Raw genomic sequence first — 20637 nt, 5'->3', positions numbered from 1 at the left:
CATGATAGATGAAGACATCATGGGAATAGGAAGAGGCAGGGTGCTGGGGAGGCTCTCAGGAATCTACAAGGTTGGTCTGCTGGCAATGGTGTCCAGAGGGTGCCTGGACTGGTCTAATCTGGTGATCAGCCTAGCAAATAACCTAGCTGTCATCATAGAGCCTTTGTCCGGTGACTGATGGAGGCAGATACAGAGATCCATGGCCAGGTACCAAGCTGAGTTCCAGAAATCCAAGTGATGAGAGAGAAGAAAGAAACTGCAGGCAAGGGACATCAAGATCATGATGGGAGGACGTCCTGAGATGACTGGCCACACTAGTGGAAGCCCATGAACTGTGGACTGGTGGCTGTGTAGCCCCCATGGGACTGGACTAGGCCCTCAGGATTTGGAAGATGGTTGTTTGGCTCCAACTGTTTTGGGGGGCACCCAGGAAAGGGGATCGGGATCTGTCCCTGGTCTATGGGCAGGCTTCTGGAATCCAGTGCCCATGGTGTGACACCTTGCACAGCCTTGGTACAGTGGGAAGGGGCTTGGACCTACATAGGCTCAGAGAATTCTTAAAACAATCCTAAATACTTTTTCAGGGAGGTTCATCAGACTGTACTAAGTACTTCAACAACTGTACCTCCTTCTGCTCTTCCACACCCATTTCAACAGAGAGAAATTAGAACACTTTGTACCCAGTAATATACCAAACTTACTTTCAAACCCGTGTCTTTATTTATGTTTCTCTGACTCAAATTAGTCCTAATTTGGTATTTCTGTACATTTATAATAATCATATAAAATGTAATCATTTGATAATAAAATTTACTAATGTCACAAAGCTGTTTGAAGAAATATCTCAGCAGACTTAAAATGCATACGCTTTTATGTTGTATATACACTAAAACTGTGAATAATCAATTTATTGATATAAAAGTCATTTAAAGAGAAATGCTTAAAGATCATGCTTTCATAATACTTTCTCAGTGTTTGATTCTCAAACTGATTTTAAGTGTTCAAATTGATAACTACTCTAAAATATAACTTAAATGATTTTTAATCTACATTTTTCTACTCATTTTATGATTACTGTAGATGGTTCATAATTTCAAGAAACTTACTTAAACTTCTGGGAATATGACGACTTTAGTGCCAAGAACTGCTGAAAAATCTTTGCTCCAATATTTGACATTTCATGCTCTTCTAAATGCATTCTAATGCATGGTCACGCCACAAAATGACTGTCATTAGTGTCGTCTCGGCAGTGGCTGTGGGGAGACCATGACTAATGCTGAGCTATCAGCACTATCTGAGGAAGGTGGATTCTCATAATTTCTCAAACTGACCATGGAACCAATTTCAAATGATCCCTAAGTCATAAAACTTCACAATTACCCCGAGTTCATTAATAATGTATTACACTTCTCATTCTCAATCAGAGTTTAATCAGATCCATGTCTCACAGGAAGGTTGACAAGTAAGCCACAAAATTATCCATATAAATGTCAAGATTTATTTTCCTAGCATAAATGATCTAACCTAGTCAAGCACAGTTAAAAATAAAATCACTCTGTTTGAGATTACCATTCACCTAATTGTCATATCAATTTTAGCCTTATATTTCAACCTCTAGAATAGTAGAGTTACAGATATAGACTATATAAATAAATTAAAATATGAGATCATGAATACAAACAATATTCATTCTTATTTCCTGCTGTTATGTACAAAACAAAATGGTTCAATTTATTTCATGAGAGCAAGTGCATATTGAGACAACAAAATATAGTAAAGGATTGATTAGGGAGGGGGTTGGGGTTCTGTCTTAACCAAAAAGTATATCAAAAATCTTTAGGTTCAAAACACTTCTTAATAGGACAATTTGAATTTGGACACACTAAAAATGATTGTTGGAATACAAGGAAAATGGACTTGCTTATGTACTTGTGCATAAACACTAATATTAAGATCATATTATTGCTGCTGAATCCTTTCAGCTGTTGTCTCATTGCTAAAATATTATGCTTTTCCTTAACTAAATGATTTATCATAATTATAATTATTACAGTGTTTAAATGCATTGATATCATTGATATTAATATCTAAGTTCTTAAATTTATATAAAAGGACACATTGGACTATTCCATAAACATTATTCAAATTAATGTGTTCACAACAGTACTTTATTTGCTCTGAGAAGACAGACAGAAGTAAACAGGTGTCTATAAGACAAGCTACTGCAGATGTAGGAAGACAACATATTGGCAGGGAAATCTGAGGTATCTTTTGAGGATACTCCTGAAAAGTGGTGGCATACTCAGCCATTTTTATAGCTCATCTGTCAACAAAAGCTCACTGCTGGGAATAGCTTCTCTTTGGGGAAACTGACAAAATTATTACAGCATTCTGATAGCTCCATTAAAATAGACAGAAATGCATCCATGCATTCAAAGTATCCACAATTAGATTTGAGATCACTTCTGAAGCTCTTGTTATCGTTTTACTTATATTTACTGATTTAGTTATTAATATACTTTTCAGATAAAGTCTGACTTTATAACACAACCTGGCCTGAAACTCTGATTCCTCTATCTCAGCCATCCTATGTCTGGGGTTGCATCTATGCAGTATCATAGACAGCAAACTCACAACGTGTTTTCTTAGCCTGTGGATAAAATCCAAGACTTGTTTAGTCTACTCAAGTACATCTCCTCTCTTTGATTCACAGAGATGTAAAATTGTGTGGTTCTCTTTGATAGTTATTAGAATAAATTTTAGTATCATCTTACCAGATTCTTCAAAAATTCAAAGAAAGCAGTATGAATAGGTCCCAAACGTTTAAAGCAGGGTTGTTTACTTTGCCTTTCTGTTGATTTGTTCTAACTTTGCTATGTAACCTGAAGATAATATCTTCTGAAGCTCAATAAAAAATACAGACATCTGCAGGTAGTTCTCAGTACCATGAAGGTTCAGAAGAGATGATTGACATGTATGTTCGACAGACAGGATAATTGTCAGGAAAATATTATATACAATAATACTTATTATTTTTTATTTCTTCACTGAATTAACTTGATTTATATCTATTTTTCATTTTTAATTAATTTGAAATTATAATATACTTACAACATTTCACCTTTCCTTTTTCTCCTTCCAAATCCTTTCATATACTGCTGCTTGCTCGTTTTCAAATTTCATTAATTTTGTTTTCATATACATATATATGTTTTGTGTATATGTGTGCATCCTAAATAAAAAAATATATTCTAAATACTTAGTATCTCTTATGATTATTACACCTCTCAAATGTAAGTTATTACAAAAAAATCATTGTATTAAAACATGATTAAATAAAAAAATGCTCATGAAAGTATAAATTCTGAACTTTGTTCACTCTTGGTGTAAATTAGTCACTATGTCACCCAGAGTTAAGCTAGAAAGACCTTCTAGATATTGGTTTGGATACATGATGATAATATGATTCAGGAGTCCACCAATATAATCACTCAAAATGTTCTCACAGTAGCACATTGAGTCACAGCTAAGCTCTGCATGCAAGGTATTCCTTATGCAATGGTGGCCAGTGAATGAAAATTGTCATTATTATAAATTTAAATAAAATAATTGTTTCATTTGAAAACCAACTGTAGCTGCCATACGCCATCTAGATAATCAAGACAATCTTGAAATCGTGGAATAATTTATTGTGAGGTCACTCACCAATCAGTGCAAATCCAGAGAAACATAAGGTAGCAACTCAGCTTATTGATGCCACATTTAAAAATAAATGAATTATGTGTGCTAAGAAGTACTTCATCAAAACATTTTCCTATAAGAGATATTTTAACCAATATGCAATGTTTAGCATAGCATTCTTAGCTGGCTTATACCCAGCATTCTAGGCCCCTTTCTTACTCAAGTATCTATAACTGAAGCTGCAATAGGCAGAAACCTGTAGTTGAGATTCAAATTCACTGAAAATCAATAGGGGCTTACTCTTAAGTAGATATAAAGATACATATTTATTATCTCATATTGCTGAAGGCTAGGAGACCAAAATCAACGTGTCAGGAAGATTTATTCTGTTTGAATGTTCCTGGCCCATGGTTTGCCTGTATATAATATCTTCTTCATAAGACGCTACACCTTCTTTCTATATGTCTTTCTGTCCCAAATACTGCTCCATTAAACACAACATTAGGACTCATCCTGAAGAGCACATTTACTTCTAAAAAGGAATTCATCTTGAAATATGCTTACATTCTGATCCCATTTAGCCAGAGATTCAGTATACAAACATTTACAGAGTCATTCAGCCCATGAACACCAAGTTTGTGGTGTGTGTGTGTGTGTGTGTGTGTGTGTGTGTATACATGAATGTGTTTATTTCCAGATTGTTTGCTAAGTAATGATTTCTTCATATCTGTCTATAGATATGGAAATAGATGCAGATGTGGATATATTTTAAAATATAAATATTGACTCAAGTCTATGGTATGTTATAAGGGATAAGATACCACTTATTGGATAACACAAATATATATAATATAACATATATATACACAATATTTCTTATTAATCCCATCTACTGAGTCAGGCAAGCTAAAATTAATGCCCTATGGAATAAATACATCTGTCCTATAGGCATATTAAAGCTAAGATTTCTCTTGAAAAGATTATATCATGATTCCTGAACAGTTCAGTTTCATCTTAGTTCAATCAAACATCATGACCCAGTCTGTGTATTTTAATGTTTTATACCACTAATTTCTGACCTTCATTTCTGTTTCAAGGTAGCAAAACTTTTATTCTGTGCCCAAGGGAATAGTTTCTATTTCAGTATAAACAAAGTGGTGCCTGCTGGATTGAAATACAAAAGTCCATCTTTGAGGTTAGAAACAGCTTCTTTCTATTATCTTATTAATTTTTATTTTTATCTTATTTTGCAAATCATACATGTTAATTTCCTCTTAGAATGATGGCTTTGATCTACTTTTTTTTCTATTCCAAAATTAAACTTGGGAGGGGATGGTTTATTTGGCAGATACTTCCACGTTACAGCTCAACATCAAGGCAAGCAGGACAGGAGCTAAAGTCAGGCACCTGGAGGCAGAGGCTGAAGCAGAAACCAGGGAGGAACACTGATTGTGGGTTTTCTCCCTATGGCTTGTTCACTCTAATTTCATAATCAACCTGGTACTTAGGCTTAGTAGTATCTACAGTAGGAGAGGCCCTACACACCAATCATTAATTAAAAAAATTACTCCCAAGCTTGTCCATAGGATAAGCCGATGGAGATATTTTCTCAGCTAAGGTTTTTATCTTCCCAGATGTCTCTTGCTGGACAAAAAAGACCAACCAGCAATGGTTCTTTGTAGGTTTTTCCTCATGTCTACCAGAGACATCATTATCTGTAGTCTTATGGCTGTCGTTTCTTAAATAATTAGACATTAAAGTTGAAATGTGTCTTTGATAAACGGATGAAAGAATAGATGCTGAGTTATCAACCTTAAAATATTAGTCTGTTTTTTGCATCATATTCAAAGACTTGGAGATTCTATGTCCTCTCAATGAATGGCAATGTTTTCAATTATGTTGTAATCTAAGAAATTTATGTCAATAGTGGCTTTAAATACTCATGTGCTGTGTCTAGGATTTCATGTGCCATTTATAAAAACAATTGACAGAATAATTATTAAGTGCCTTGGATTGTTCAGGACAGCAAATGAGTTTCATCAGCAACTCACAAACTATATTTGCTTCTGAAAAGAGTATTATCCTGTCTTTAGGCTTTCAGTCAGAAGTGGGCCTCTCTAGAAGGAAGTACAAAATAGCTGCTTCTGCCAGTCAAGGCTGCTTCTGATACTCGAGCAGTTTGTAGTTTAGTAGATCCACAGGGATCAGTTATCTAGTTAGTTAGTCTGGAAACTTGGCTAGAGCTTAACCCTATGCCTTCACGAGGTACAAATAAATTCATTCCTCAGACCTCATGAACCTTTGCTAATACATATTTCTCTGTAGCTATTTTACCTTTCTTACTTTTCACAAGTTGTGGAGAATTGGGAACTATCTGGGCTTACAGTGTTCCTGAGAGGAACGTTAGAATTCATTTCATTTCTCTCAGATCACTAAAACTTCCTTTATGTCAGCACGGTGACTGCTGTATGTTCTTCATGTACTCACTGTAATAACACATTGAATTTCCTTCAGGGTTATTATTATTATTATTATTATTATTATTATTATTATTAAACTATATACACAGGAAGACAAGCTCCATCCTGTCTCAGTGTTGGAAGTAGTTTTAAAGTTTCTAGCTGTTGACTTAGTAAGAGATGAGAACTTATTTTTCCTGAGCACTTTGGACAGTGATTATAATAGTCAAGATATCAAAGCCATTAGCAAATCCAACCAATGTACATAAGTTGTGAATGATGTATATTTGATCAATATATTAGAACAGTATTATTTTTCAAGAAGAAAGAAGTCCTGCTATGTGCAGTAACATGGATGGGCCTGGAGTTCATTACTGACATGCTCAGATGCATGTACTAGTATATATACAGCAAAAGGTTGTGAATGATTCTGCTTATGTGAAGTAGATGGCTGATTAAGAGACGCAGTAAAAGAGGATGTCTGATATTAGACAATGGGACATTTCAGATAGAATGGGGAATAGCTATAAGGGATCTAAAGTACTGAACAGTCTATGGTTAATAAATTAATCAGCAACAAGCCCAGCTGTAAATCTTGTGAACCATAAAGATCAACATGGAAAGTTATTCTCAAACATGCAATAGTGGCACTTATATCCCGGGGGTTAACAATAGCCTTATGATTGTGCTTAAGGCCTTCCCAATAGGTGAAAATTCATGCCTGGTGCTGGTAACTTAGCTATACCCTATGGCTGGTAAGGCCATGGTACCTCAAGGAAAACCAGTGTTCTAAAGCAGCTTAATTCCTAGCTGCATTCTAAATAATCATACCTACAGATGAATATACCTCTCACACTTTATCAAATAATCTCCCCCCTACAGAGGCTAAGACCATTACATAGAGCCACAACTGGCCAAAATCCAGAGAACAGCTGACTATAATATACCTAAACCCAACTTATACATTTATAACACAGCCTCTGTACCTAAGAGTCAGGCAACATTATGAAAACAGTGAGGAAATGTGGTTAAGTGCCAGAGGACCAGAGGGTTTGCTGTGGCATACTGTAATCTATATAGAACTGTGGGCGCCGTGGGCCCTGGCCCCCGACTGGGAGTGGCTGCGGCCTTGCTTGCTTGACCTTGATCAGATGTCCTCCCTATTCGGATTCCCTGCCGGTATCCACCCTTCTGAATGCTTAAGGGAAGTTCCTTGTTGTGTATCCTGCATTTTGGGCGTTAACTACTTAGATGCAAGAATATAGAACATTGAGTCTGGAATGTAGACCATTGACAGCGAACTTCTGCCCTCCGGGGGTTCCTCCACTTGTGCTGTAAGCCTGTACGTATTTAAGGTTTCTTCCCTCTTTCAATAAACGGCATTCGACATCCAAACGTACAAATGACTCGCTGTCTCTTGTCTCTATTTTTTAATCCGCAGCCCTTCGCTCAGACATGGTGAACGGTTAGCGATAACGCGGGCGTTACCGCTACAAATGGAGGTTCCACCGAGATCCGAGAAAGAAGGACCAGCTGACGGACACTCTTGGAAGGCCGGCCGGCATTTTACAGGTAAGAGTGAATTGAAATGGGTACAGCTAGCTCACAGTCAGTTAATTGGACTGTTGAAGCAGGAAGGCACCAAAGTTAAGTAAGGGCAAGACAGCTAAAGATTTTAAATGAAAAAGGAAATCTTCCCAATAGAGAAGAGGGAAGGAAAGGAAATTTCCCGTTAAAAATGGGGGAAAAATTTTAATCAAAAAAAAAGGATTTTCCCGGTAAAAAGGGGAAAAATTTTTGAAACTAGGCCTAAAGATTGGGGCCCTGTAGAGAAAAGATAAAGGAAAGAGAGAAGCCTCTTCCCAGTGGTAATGGAGGACATAAAGACTTTTTCCAGTTGTAGAGTTTTCAGGACAGCTGAAACTCTGAGCTCTTTCTTCCCGCCAGTGCAGAGCGGCAGCATCTGAATTACAAAGAATCGACAGGTAGGCCTCATTGCTGCTGGCTGAACAGCAAGCGAGCCCAGAGCTTAAAGTTTTGCTGTCTGTTTGCTTAATTTTGGCTCAAATGTTTTTTATTTCTCCCTCAGAGTGGAAATAATTCAATATTTAGGATCCCTTTGTGGGAAATGTTTTTCTGTTTTCCCTTATGGTGGGAATAACTCGTTATTAGGTAGTCCCTTCATGGGAGTAGGAAGTTTAAATGTGAGTTTGTGTGTGCAGGGCGCGCCCAGCGGCTGTGGCGGACAAAGGCATGCATGAGATAGCCCGAAGCAGCGGGCAGACAGGTACACGCCGGTGGGAGGCAGAGCCGTGATGGGGTGTGGCCCAGACAGGTGCTGGCAATAGAGCCCGAACAGTGGGCAGAGCAAAGCTAAGCTGCAGCCTCAACTCTCGCCAAGCGAGCAGAGGCTGGGAAGGGACTAGCACTAAAAGTTTAAACTGGCCTAACTTCTGGTGAAAAATGGTTTCAGTCAGGACATTGAATGATAAGTCAATGCTGTTTGAATAAAGGATGTTCTGTTCTTTTGATTGTCTTAATACATGTTTGGATAAATGTTTGATCCTCATGGTAGATAAACTAGAGGAACAAAATTCATAATTTTAAACTATATATTAGGTATGGTCTTGTCTGTTGATCATTACTAAAAATTTGGTTCTGCAATTTAAGTTGCTTTCTAGAAATTCTTGGTTTAATTCTATAAAAATATAACACTTAAAATAAATTGGGTTATCAGCTTATTAAATAATGTTGCTAAGATAAACCCATAAATGATAATCTCTTCCTGATAAAGAGGTTACAAAATTATTTTTACAGTAAATAAAATACAGGTAAATTGTTTGGTCCACATTGTTAATAATTGGCTATTTGCATTAATATGTTATTTAAAATCTATAAAAGAATCCTCTTTTTAAGATTTTATAAAATACTACTGAAGAGTATTACCTAAAGTTACCTCTTCAAATCCTATAGAGATTGTATTTAATGCTTTTATAATTGGCATATGTAAAAAGGACCATGGAAACAGAAGCTGGTGATAGAATTACTCAATTATTATTGCTTTCATATTTTAAATTCAAAATGGCGCCGATATATAGAACTGGAGGCTTTAAAAGTACAGGGAAAAAGGTGTTTTGACAAACAGTTATCAATGATAAACAGCCTAAATTAAAAATAAAATTATATGGGATTGAGATTAAAAGATTATTGGATTCTGGTACTGGATATATCTATAATTTCACAAGAATCCTGAAATTCGAATTGGCCCCTTAAAAATTCTACCAGCACTCGGGAGGCAGAGCCAGGCGGATCTCTGTGAGTTCGAGGCCAGCCTGGGCTACCAAGTGAGCTCCAGGAAAGGCGCAAAGCTACGCAGAGAAACCCTGTCTCGAAAAACCAAAAAAAAAAAAAAAAAAATTCTACCTCTAACTACAAGGTATCGGCACAGCTCAGACGCCATTGCAGAGCAGGCTACTTTTTTAAATTGGAAGGATGAGGAAGGTCATGCAGGAACTTTTCAACCTTTTGTGCTACCTGACCTTCCAGTAAACTTATGGGGACGGGATGTGTTAAATGGTATGATAGCGGTGCTTACTACACAGCCTGTACAACAGATGCTGAAGAGTCTGGGCTACTGCCCGGGCAAAGGCTTAGGGAAAATGTTGCAAGGAGACCCGCTCCCTGTGGCAGACAAAAACTGTGTCACTAGAGGTCCTGGGGATACTAGAGGATTAGGGTCTTTTCCATAGAGGTCACTGCACAGCAGCTTTCAATAATACAACCGATAAAAGTCACTTGGAAGAGGGATGACCCTGTATGGGTGGAGCAGTGGCCCCTTACTAAGGAAAAATTGGAGGCTGCGTATGCATTGGTTAAGGAGCAGTTAGATGCTGGACATATCATTCCTTCCACTTCACCTTGGAACTCACCTATATTTGTTATTAAAAAGAAATCAGGAAAATGGAGGCTGTTACAGGATCTTAGAGCTGTAAATAAAACCATGCTTCTCATGGGAGCAACACAGCCTGGCTTGCCTGCCCCTGTGGCAATTCCTAAGCATTGGCATTTAATTGTGGTTGACTTGAGGGATTGTTTCTTCACCATTCCTTTGCATCCCGAGGACAGTCCTCGCTTTGCTTTCAGTGTTCCTTCAGAAAATCTTAAGGAACCTTATCAGAGATATCAGTGGGTGGTATTGCCTCAAGGAATGGCCAATAGCCCTACTATATGTCAAATTTATGTGTCTTTGGCCCTAGCTCCAGTTCGAAAAGCTTTTCCAGGTGTTTATATAATTCACTATATGGATGATATATTAATGGCTGCTAAAGATAAAAAACTTGTTTTTGATGCCTTTTCTTATTTACAAGAGGTTCTTAGCTTGGCTAATTTACAGATAGCCCCAGAAAAGGTACAGGTATCTTTTCCCTATCATTATTTAGGTCATGAATTGTTATGCACGGGCATACGCCCACAAAAGATTACTCTGCGTATGGATCAGCTACGCACACTTAATGATTTCCAAACCTTTCTGGGAGATATTCAATGGCTTCGGCCCACTTTAAAAATTCCAACAGGTCAGCTTCGCCCCTTGTATGATGTCTTAAAGGGCGACCCTGACCCTTCATCTCCCCGTAAATTAACAGCTGAAGGACGTGTAGCCCTACAACGTGTGCAAGAGGCCCTGGAACAGGCTCACGTACAGTATATAGATCTTAATTCTCCCTTATTGTATTTGATATTTTGTTTTACTCATTCACCTACTGGAGTGTTTTGGCAAACAGGTCCTATTTTATGGGTACGTTCCCCAGCTTCTCCAGCAAAAATCATCACTCCTTATCCACAGGCTGACACTCAGATTATATTTAAAGGAATCAAGATCAGTGTTCAAACTTTTGGTAAAGAGCCAGATATTGTGGTGACCCCATACACCCAGTCTCAAGTAGCATGGTTGCAAGCTAATGATAACGATTGGGCCATATTGACATGCTCCATGCAGGGTCAGTTTGATACTCACTACCCCTCCAATGATGTGTGTCAATTTTTTAAATTACATCCTGTAATATTTCCCAAGATAGTACAAATGACTCCTATTCCTCAGGCCTGTGTGGTATTTACTGATGGCACTTCACGTGGTTTTGCTGTGGTGGTTTCTGGTAACATAGTAAAGAGAATAAAAGTCCAGGGCACTTCTGCCCAGGTGGCAGAGGTACAGGCGTTGTTGCTTGCTTTACAGATGTTTTCTGATGAGAGTGTAAATATTTATACTGATAGTCAATATGTGGCACATGCCATTATGCCTTTGGAAACAACAGCCTACATACCATCCATTTCTTCCATTCATGAATACTTATTACAAGTACAAGGACTTATATGGTCTCACTCACATAACCTTTATGTGGGCCATATTAGAGCTCATACTCAATTGCCTGGATCTCTAAGTGAAGGTAATCAGAGGGCTGACGCCATTACTCGTATGGCTGTCACATTAGTCTGTTCTGCCTTTGATAAGGCTACTCAGTTGCATCAGCATTATCATCTTAATGCTGCATCTCTCCGTTATCATACAGGCATAACCCGGGAACAAGCCATCCAGATAGTTAAATCATGCCCTATTTGTGTGGAATTTTTACCTGTTCCTCATTTGGGAGTTAATCCTCGAGGACTTTTACCTAATCATGTGTGGCAGATGGACGTCACACACGTGCCTTCCTTTGGAAAATTACAATATGTCCATGTGTCTATTGATACATATTCTTCTCTAATTTTTGCTTCTGTCCATTCAGGGGAAAAGGTTAAGGATGTAAAAAATCATTGTTTTCATGCTTTTGCTTACATGGGAGTGCCAAAATGCATAAAAACTGATAATGGTCCCACCTACAGTAGTACGGGATTTTCAAAATTCTGCCAAGATTTTTCTATTGTTAATAAGACTGGTATTCCTTATAATCCTCAAGGGCAGGCTATAGTAGAACGCTGCCATCGTACCTTAAAAACTTATATTGCTAAAGTAAAAAAGGGGGAGTTAGGGGCTCATCTCTCCTCTCCACATTCTATTCTTTCCCTTGTTTTATATATTTAAAATTTTTTATCGGTGGATTCTGCTGGAGTATCTGCTGCAGATAAGCACTGGAGGGCTCCTGTAGCAAATCATCCTCTGGTGCGATGGAAAGATCTTTCTACTGGCACTTGGAGGGGACCCGATCCGGTGTTGGTGTGGGCCCAGGGATCTGTTTGTGTCTTTCCGCAGGACAATGAAATTCCTCTTTGGGTTCCTGAACGCTGTGTGCGCCCTGTGGCTGCTGCCGAATCCCAACATGGCAGAGACCTATTGGGCCTTCGTAAAAAACTCTCCCCTTCTGATGCCGATGGGGATTGAGAGCCCAATACGGCCAGCCTTGGCAAACATTATTCTAAGCCTAGGAACTGTAGCCATGTGGTTGGATTCCTCAGAAGGTAATGTATGGTAACTTTTTTTAAAAAACATTGAGAATGTACCACACCTTGGAGATTAAGGATAACTCTGAAGGTCAATGAACTTCAGTTGTAAACAGTAGCATGCCAGCTAAGCCTTTTTCGCATTTTGTGACCCCCCTCAAGCTGGTGTAGTACCTACTTTTCAGGAATGGCTCTGTGCAACATTTATTTGCCTCCTGAAATTCATCTAGCCTTTTTGAAGATACCTCAAAATTTGTGAGCCTGAATGTGGCCATTATTGAGGCCATTAGTTCTACTCCTTGTTTGCTGTTTTTGTTTTCTGTTTTCTTTATGTTTCTCAGTTGTTCTCTTGCAGACCTGCCAGCCTAAGTAGTGCTGGGATCAAGAAAAATGGGCCTTGGTGGTTCATGTTCCTGGAGCCGTGTCCATGCCAGTGGACCGTGGCAGCTAGACACAGATGATGCTCACACGCTCCAGAAGAGACTCTGACATCGCTGTGGCCACTGCTGCTATTGTTTCTGGGATTGCTATTTCATAATTGGTTACTACAGCTAGCACAATGGAGACCCTGGCAGCAAAAGTAGCTACCACAGTTAGTTAATCTTTCTTCTTATTGGGCATGATAAATTTAATTCCACTATTATACATTAAAATTGGCTTTGAAAGTTGTAAAATTATTAAAACTCAAGTTCCATTTGCTTATGGGATACCACCTTACAAGGACTCCTATTTACAGTAAGGCTCGTTTAAGAAGGGAATGGTTCAATTGCCTTTAGCCTCCTGGCTATGGGTGGGTTCGGACTTCTGTTGGTCTTTTCTGTGTCGCACAGATTGCAAGCCCAGTGCCACTTTGAGATCTTTGGCAGCAGTCACTCTACAGCTCACATGGTTGAGTCTGTATGATAATGAGTATTCAGAGACGGGTGATGCTTGGGCGGCTGCCATCAACCTAAGACAGAGCACTTGTGTGGCCTGGGCAAGTGTCTCTGTGACGGGTAAGGTGGTCTGCTGGTCCCATGCAACCTAAGTCAGAAGCTCATTTAATAAAAAGGGGGGACCTGTGGGCGCCGTGGGCCCTGGCCCCCGACTGGGAGTGGCTGCGGCCTTGCTTGCTTGACCTTGATCAGATGTCCTCCCTATTCGGATTCCCTGCCGGTATCCACCCTTCTGAATGCTTAAGGGAAGTTCCTTGTTGTGTATCCTGCATTTTGGGCGTTAACTACTTAGATGCAAGAATATAGAACATTGAGTCTGGAATGTAGACCATTGACAGCGAACTTCTGCCCTCCGGGGGTTCCTCCATTTGTGCTGTAAGCCTGTACGTATTTAAGGTTTCTTCCCTCTTTCAATAAACGGCATTCGACATCCAAACATACGAATGACTCGCTGTCTCTTGTCTCTATTTTTTAATCCGCAGCCCTTCGCTCAGACATGGTGAACAGTTAGCGGTAACGCGGGTGTTACCGCTACATAGAACAGAGAAGACAAAATCTCAACAAGACAAGCACAATGACAACCCAGTAGACCAAGGCTGTGGTGACACATGTCCTTAATCCCAGCACTTGGGAGGCAGAGAAAGGTAGATCTCCAAGTTCAAGGCAAGCATCCTCTACAGAGTGCATTCCAGGATCCCTATCTTGAAAAACAAAAACAAAACAAAACAGCACAAAACAAAACAAAAGAAGAAAGATCAAACCCCTAGAGGAAGAGCTTCAGGCTAATGACTACTTTGAAAATGTGTCTTCTATGGTGTTCAGCCCCCTTATAATTTCTCCAATCCAAGTGCTCAGCCATAAATACATTTTTATGCCAACAACATTAAAGGGACACAACAGATCTCACACACACACACACACACACACACACACACACACACACGAACATATAATGAGGTATCAACCCTATACAAAAAATTATAGACAATTAAGGAATGCTGAGAGCTGGAGAAATAGTATTCAGGGAAGAACACACCAAATGGTTCACCAATACTACATAGTCAACCCTGAAACATACATACAGGTAGAATCATGCAGGCTCCATACACATTTTTTAATAAATTGTAGCTACATATATATTCACATATGCACTAACAATGAATTTAAAATTAAGCTATGAATTTGAAAAAAAATAAGGAGGTTTTCAGAAAGAAATTAAGGAAGTGTTTAGAGGGAGAAAGTGAAGGACAAATGATAAAATTACATTATAATCTGGAAAAATAAAGAGAAAAAATTGATAATTAATCTCAAAACAAAAGTGACATTTATTTACAATAATCATGGTCTGGTGTGCCATATTAGAAGGTGTAAATTGTATGGGTTGTAATCCTTTTAGCATTTCTGCTTTATACATTTCATATAGTCCATGGCATCAGAAATTCATTCATGCACCAAATATTTATTAATCATCCTTGATGTATATCAGTCAGGCAAACATTTACCTAGTTATCCAGTTGTTGTGGATAAATACATGCATAAGAAAGTCTTTTTCTAAGTTTTTAAATCTATTGCCACCTAGGAGACTGTAATGTGCTTTTTCAGTAATTTGGCAAAATGTATCTGGAGTTAGAAATATATTTGTGTTCCATATATACAATGTTCTGAACATGTATAATAAAATAAGAAGTAATATAAATTCTAATGATGTGGCAGGGTCCTGTGCCGTTGTTCCCTTTTGGGGAGGAGGGCAAGTATGCACAAAGTCAAACCACACAGACTCTGGGAGGATGTCAAAACAACAAGCTCAGTTTATTTAGGAAGAGGCATGCCTTGTATACTCTCCACCCCACCCTGGGGAAAGGTATGATGAATATGCATCTGCTGGTGTGACATGGCTGCCTTTCATTGGTCCAGGTCATTTCCAGATCATGTCTCAGCTGCTCTTGCTAAGGCCCTTAGGTAGACCCAGATTGGCTCTCAAAAAGTACCTTTTTTACTGGTTTGGGCTGGTTGACTCTTAAGCCTGTTAGAGATGAGTCATCCCACATAACAAAATAAACATATTTGCTTTTAATGATTAAAAGATGATCAATGGCCACATTAAATAACCTATATTTTTTTGAAAATAAATATTTCCATGGAATACTGTATTGTTTCTGATATCTATTAACATGGCATGTAGTTTTGCTTTTAAGTCTTCTCTCTCTTTTAAAGAACACTGTCTCAAAAATCAGCTCGGATTGGGTTATATCTAGAAAGCTGTCAAGTGTTGGGCATCTGGGAGGTAGTACTCCCATAGTAGTATGAAGAAAAAGAGATGAACAAAAGTTCTAATCAAGGAGTCTTATATAAGATGCTGACTGTTTCCAATGCAGTAGGCAGAAATATATCACTGGAAAGAATTGCCTCTGTTTAGAAAAATAAAATGGATATATTGGAGTCAGTAATGCATTTTCTCTGAGTAAAAGGGTTATCACACAGATATTTGTAACTTCAGAGATGTCATCACTACAGCCTCGGGGCTCTTGAAGGAATTTCTGTTTTCTCAGATGATGCCAGCTGATATTCTGTCTCCCTTAATGAGAGAAAAAGCGGCTTATAAGTGAAGACTTAAAGTACTTCAACAAGCTTTGAACTAGTCCAACTGAAACTTAACTCCCGTCTTGCCTGGTACAGACCTCACAGCCAGAGTGCTTTCTGGTTTGGGAGGATAAATGACAATATATATACACCAGTAGCAAATGGCTTTACCTTCAGACTGAGGAGGATGGATGGTATAAATAATATTTAAATGCTGGCTTTGTCAGCTTAGAGGGAAATATAACTTATAAGATGTTATCTTCAATATTAGGATTCAAAGTAGTTTTGTGTAAGCACAATATTAAGAGTAAAGAGTATAAGCATCAAACGGTATGTAGAACACTGCATAAAATTTTATTTTGTGTTGATTCAAATTTGTATTATCACTTAAGATGAAGAATGATGTATTGTGATTACCCCTTTGCTGTGTGCTTCTTTCCTACTTTTAATTACAATTATTTATGTATATATTTATTTATTTCTTTTGTATATGCATATTCATAAGTATGTGCCAAAGTACACATGGGGAGGTCAGTTCTCTCATTCCACCATGAGCACTTTTACCTGCTGAGCCATCAAACTAACTAACTCTTTCTGGCTTTTTAATTGAAAAAAAAAAAAAAACTAGTGGCAAAAGGAATATTAACTTATAAAACACTAAAATTGAATATGGTGGTATTTTATTTGTACTGAAATGTGATTTTAATTGTATGTTAATAAATAAAGTTGCCCTGGGGTCAGAGCTCTTAGAGCCATAGCAAGAGTGTGGTGGTTAGAAGAGCTAGGTAGATTTCTGTGTGTTCAGGGATACAGCCAGCATTGGAGACATACGCCTTTAAGACCTGGAGGGCGGTACTTACAGGCAGTGACGAGGCAGTCATGTGTTTGAGTTTACAACCAATGAGAAGGCAGAACAGAAAGACTATGTAAAGACAGACACATAGGAAGTAGCTCTCTTTTGGGGAAGCTAGGAGCACTACAGGAGGTAATATTTTAGCTCTGAGCTCTGACCTCTTGGCTTTCTCTTTTACATTGGCTCTGTGTTTCTTATTTTAATAAGATGGTTGGTGACACCTACAATTGAAATCATTAAAAATGTTACTAAATCATTAATAGACACATTAATCTGTTGGCATATGCAGAAACACCATCTAAACTATCTAATTACATTTTAGCTCTTTTATTTGTGTTGTGTGGACCTAATAGAAAATCAAACTTACTGAATTAAAAAAATAATTACAGAAGCTGACAAACATAAAGGCAAATAGAGGGATACAAGGATCTGATAGTGGGATTGCAAGAAAGAAGGTATCTTCAGGGAAAAGAGGATGCTAAGTAAAGAGCAAGGAGTTAGGAGGTACAATAAAATACCATAAGGAATGACTATTTACCTAAATAAAAACAATAATACTGGCAATTCTGGGTATAATTATACGCAATTGTTTTAATGAACTTTTCTCAGCTGGGCTGACAATGTTCCTTCAATGAGCCAAAGACCACCTAATAAAATCCCTAATACCAGAAGTCCTACCCAGCCACGTACCACACCAATTATCAGCATGGCATGATCACTCTAAGGGTGCAATAGTGGCAAGCAAACCTTGGCAGCAACCAATAGCTCTTAATAGAACATAAGAGCCATAGAACAAGAGAGAAACCACACCTGGAACTAGGAACCTAACTAACTACTCCCTGTTAGTGAAATCATGGATATTGGGAGATAATCTACCACCATTATTCATTAAACCAACACAGTACCTACCAATAATCTAAACATTTGTCCTAATATCACAGCTAATTATAGTCTTCCATCCTCTTTAAGGAAAATTCTCTTTCTAACAGGTAAAGATCACTAGAGAAAAATCACAGCTAATAAAAATGCATGGTTAGGGATCCCAATAATAGCAGGTACATCTACAAAACACTTCACATAGGCTCAGAGAGCATTGTTGAAGAGGAGAAAGACTGTAAGAGCCAGAATAACAGGGAATTTGATGTGGGATTCTCTATCCTAACAAAGTCAGAAGCTGCACCTGTAAAATTTCCTCAGCATGACTATCCAAACACAAGCTAAACAAGGGTGATACCAATGGTCAAACAAAAATGAAAAGGGATAGCATCACAAGACCCCAACCATATACATAGAACTACAGGCAGCCAAGGAATGCTGGACGTAGGAGAAATAGTCTTCCCCAAGGAAGATTACACCAACTGATTATCCATTATAGAATGATCAATCCTGAAAATATGCATGCACATTTTACAGACTGAGAACTTATATATAGTAGTATAAATGTATGTTCATAAACATAGATGTGAGCAATAAAAAATGAATGAAAGGCCATAAATTTGAAAAGGAACAAGGAAGGATAAATAGGTTTCACAAGAAGAAAGGGGAAAGAAAACTATTGTGATTATATTATAACCTTTGAAGTGAAAAAAATGAGAGTATTTTCAAGATGTCTTTGCCTTTATTAGTGGTTTGGGTGAGCATGTAAGACATAAAGATTTTTTTGTAGGAAATAAATATTAATAATAAATAGACCGATTTATTTTAATGCAGTGGAAAATTGTTTGTTAAAGCTTGAATAGAGCTGAAAAGGAATAAATCATAATACCAAAATTTGGAAAGATAATTTTTCATTTAATAACACTGACTTGAAAACACTACTACAGGACCAGTGTTACATTCTGTGAACTTACTCGAGTTGTCTGTAAACCCAGTGTTAAGACATCTGAAACCTTCTTTTCGCTTCTGTAGGCATGTACAGGTAATACAAGCACACACACACAACAAAAAATAATAATTAAAATATTTTTAAATGTTTAAAAATGCACCAGTTAAGAACAGATATAATTAATATATGTAATTATAATTAAATATGAGGCAAACTGTTATCAAAGTTACATACCTTACAGTGATCAATATTTTTATTTTACAGGTGATACATAACATTATAAATATATAATAAAATTCCTATATTTCTATTCTCTTCAATTCATAAAGGGATTATGTGCCAGTCAACCTATCTGAAGTTCATTTAATAAATTCACCCTAGAAAACATTATGAAAATATAGAAAATGTCATAAAAAGAAGTGGTTTGGTATAAATGTTACAGTAATATTTCAAGCATTACTGAGTAAATATTTTTATGCTATGGCATAGGCAATGGACATTTAAGAGAAAGGGAAACAAAGCTCCAACATTCCACACTGATTCTTTAATTTAAAAACACATGTTGAATATCTCTCTTGATTTCTAGTAGTCATTTTAATTACATTATATTACAGGCTTATGTTTAATCAGATACAAAAAAATTTTTCAGCATTGAGTTGAGGGCTGTCATTAGTTCCTAGTATCTCACCTCTCTGAGTTCACTGATATTTTTTTAGTGCCAAGACACCTGGGCACTGATTCAGAAGTCAGAGGAAGTGGGACTGTAAGGGATATTGAAAGGAACAAAATGGAGGGAGAACTTTCATCCTGGACTCCCGGAGTCAGACATTTTTGCTTCAACCCCTGATTTAGGAAGCCAGTTTTGCCATCGTTTAGGAATAAAGTGTGTGAGACAGTTAATAATTATATAATAAATAAATAATAAAATTATACTGGAAATCATTATGTGAAAACAAGTCATTTTGTCATTGAAATGAAACATTCCTCCTTTCAAAGGAGAAAAGTAAATGCAATTGTATTTTATCATGATTACAAGCGTGAATGGCATCCTGCTGCCCAGGAAAAGCTAGTTCAAACAACACAATATGATGAGAACCATGTAAACATGCTCAAAGATTTTTTTTTAGAAATGCTATTTCTTTTGCATCCTTTTAATGCCTTTGAGGAAGTATATAGTGCTTACATTTGAATAATTTGAAGTCAAAATTACTTTTATTAATATCACGTTGTAATTTGAAGACTATTGTTTATTCTTAAATATTTTTCCACTATCTTTCTGATTCTATGTTGATTTTTAAAAGGAAAAATTATATTCTACACCTACTAGCAATTTAAATGCAGTGAAAAAATATTGTATGAGAAAATATTCCTTCCAAATTCCTTAATCTAATCATTGCATATAACAGTTTCCTTTTTGATTTTTATGGATTTGATTTTTATGGATCCATTTATTTATTTATTTACTTGTTTGTTTGATTGGTTGGTTGGTTTTTTTAAGACAGTGTTTCTCTGTGTAGCTTTGTGCCTTTCCTGGAACTCATAGATCAGGTTGGCTTCGAACTCACAGAGATCTGCCTGCCTCTGCCTTTCCAGTGCTGGAATTAAAGGCATATGTCACCACGGGCTGGGCTAAACTCAAGTATTTATGTTTATATGTGTTTTCCTTTAATTAAATTTATTCCAAAGTCTTAATTTGTGCATAAAACATGACAAACATAGCAATTTAAAACTTTAAATCTAAGTTGTTAAGGGAAGTTTAACAGAAATGCACTTTACCTCACACTTGATTAATTTCATGCAGATTGAATAACAGTTGAATCAGTATTCAGAATTTAAAAATTATGGTTACTGTCAAAATTGATTGCTGTG

General features: G+C 37.3%; 1 long non-coding RNA gene across 1 annotated transcript; it reads left to right on the top strand.

Annotated features, from left to right (window-relative positions):
- Window positions 1-12294: 12294 nt before the first annotated feature.
- Window positions 12295-13249, top strand: LOC143269978 (uncharacterized). The gene is made up of 2 exons (XR_013046792.1): window positions 12295-12593; window positions 12917-13249. It is a non-coding gene; the product is annotated as an uncharacterized LOC143269978 (long non-coding RNA).
- The last annotated feature ends 7388 nt before the right edge of the window (window positions 13250-20637 follow it).

The sequence above is a fragment of the Peromyscus maniculatus genome, chromosome 21 (assembly GCF_049852395.1).
Source record: "Peromyscus maniculatus bairdii isolate BWxNUB_F1_BW_parent chromosome 21, HU_Pman_BW_mat_3.1, whole genome shotgun sequence".
Taxonomy (NCBI): Eukaryota; Metazoa; Chordata; class Mammalia; order Rodentia; family Cricetidae; genus Peromyscus; species Peromyscus maniculatus.
The sequence above is the reverse complement of the archived record's forward strand: the minus strand, read 5'-3'. Positions and strand labels throughout refer to the sequence as shown.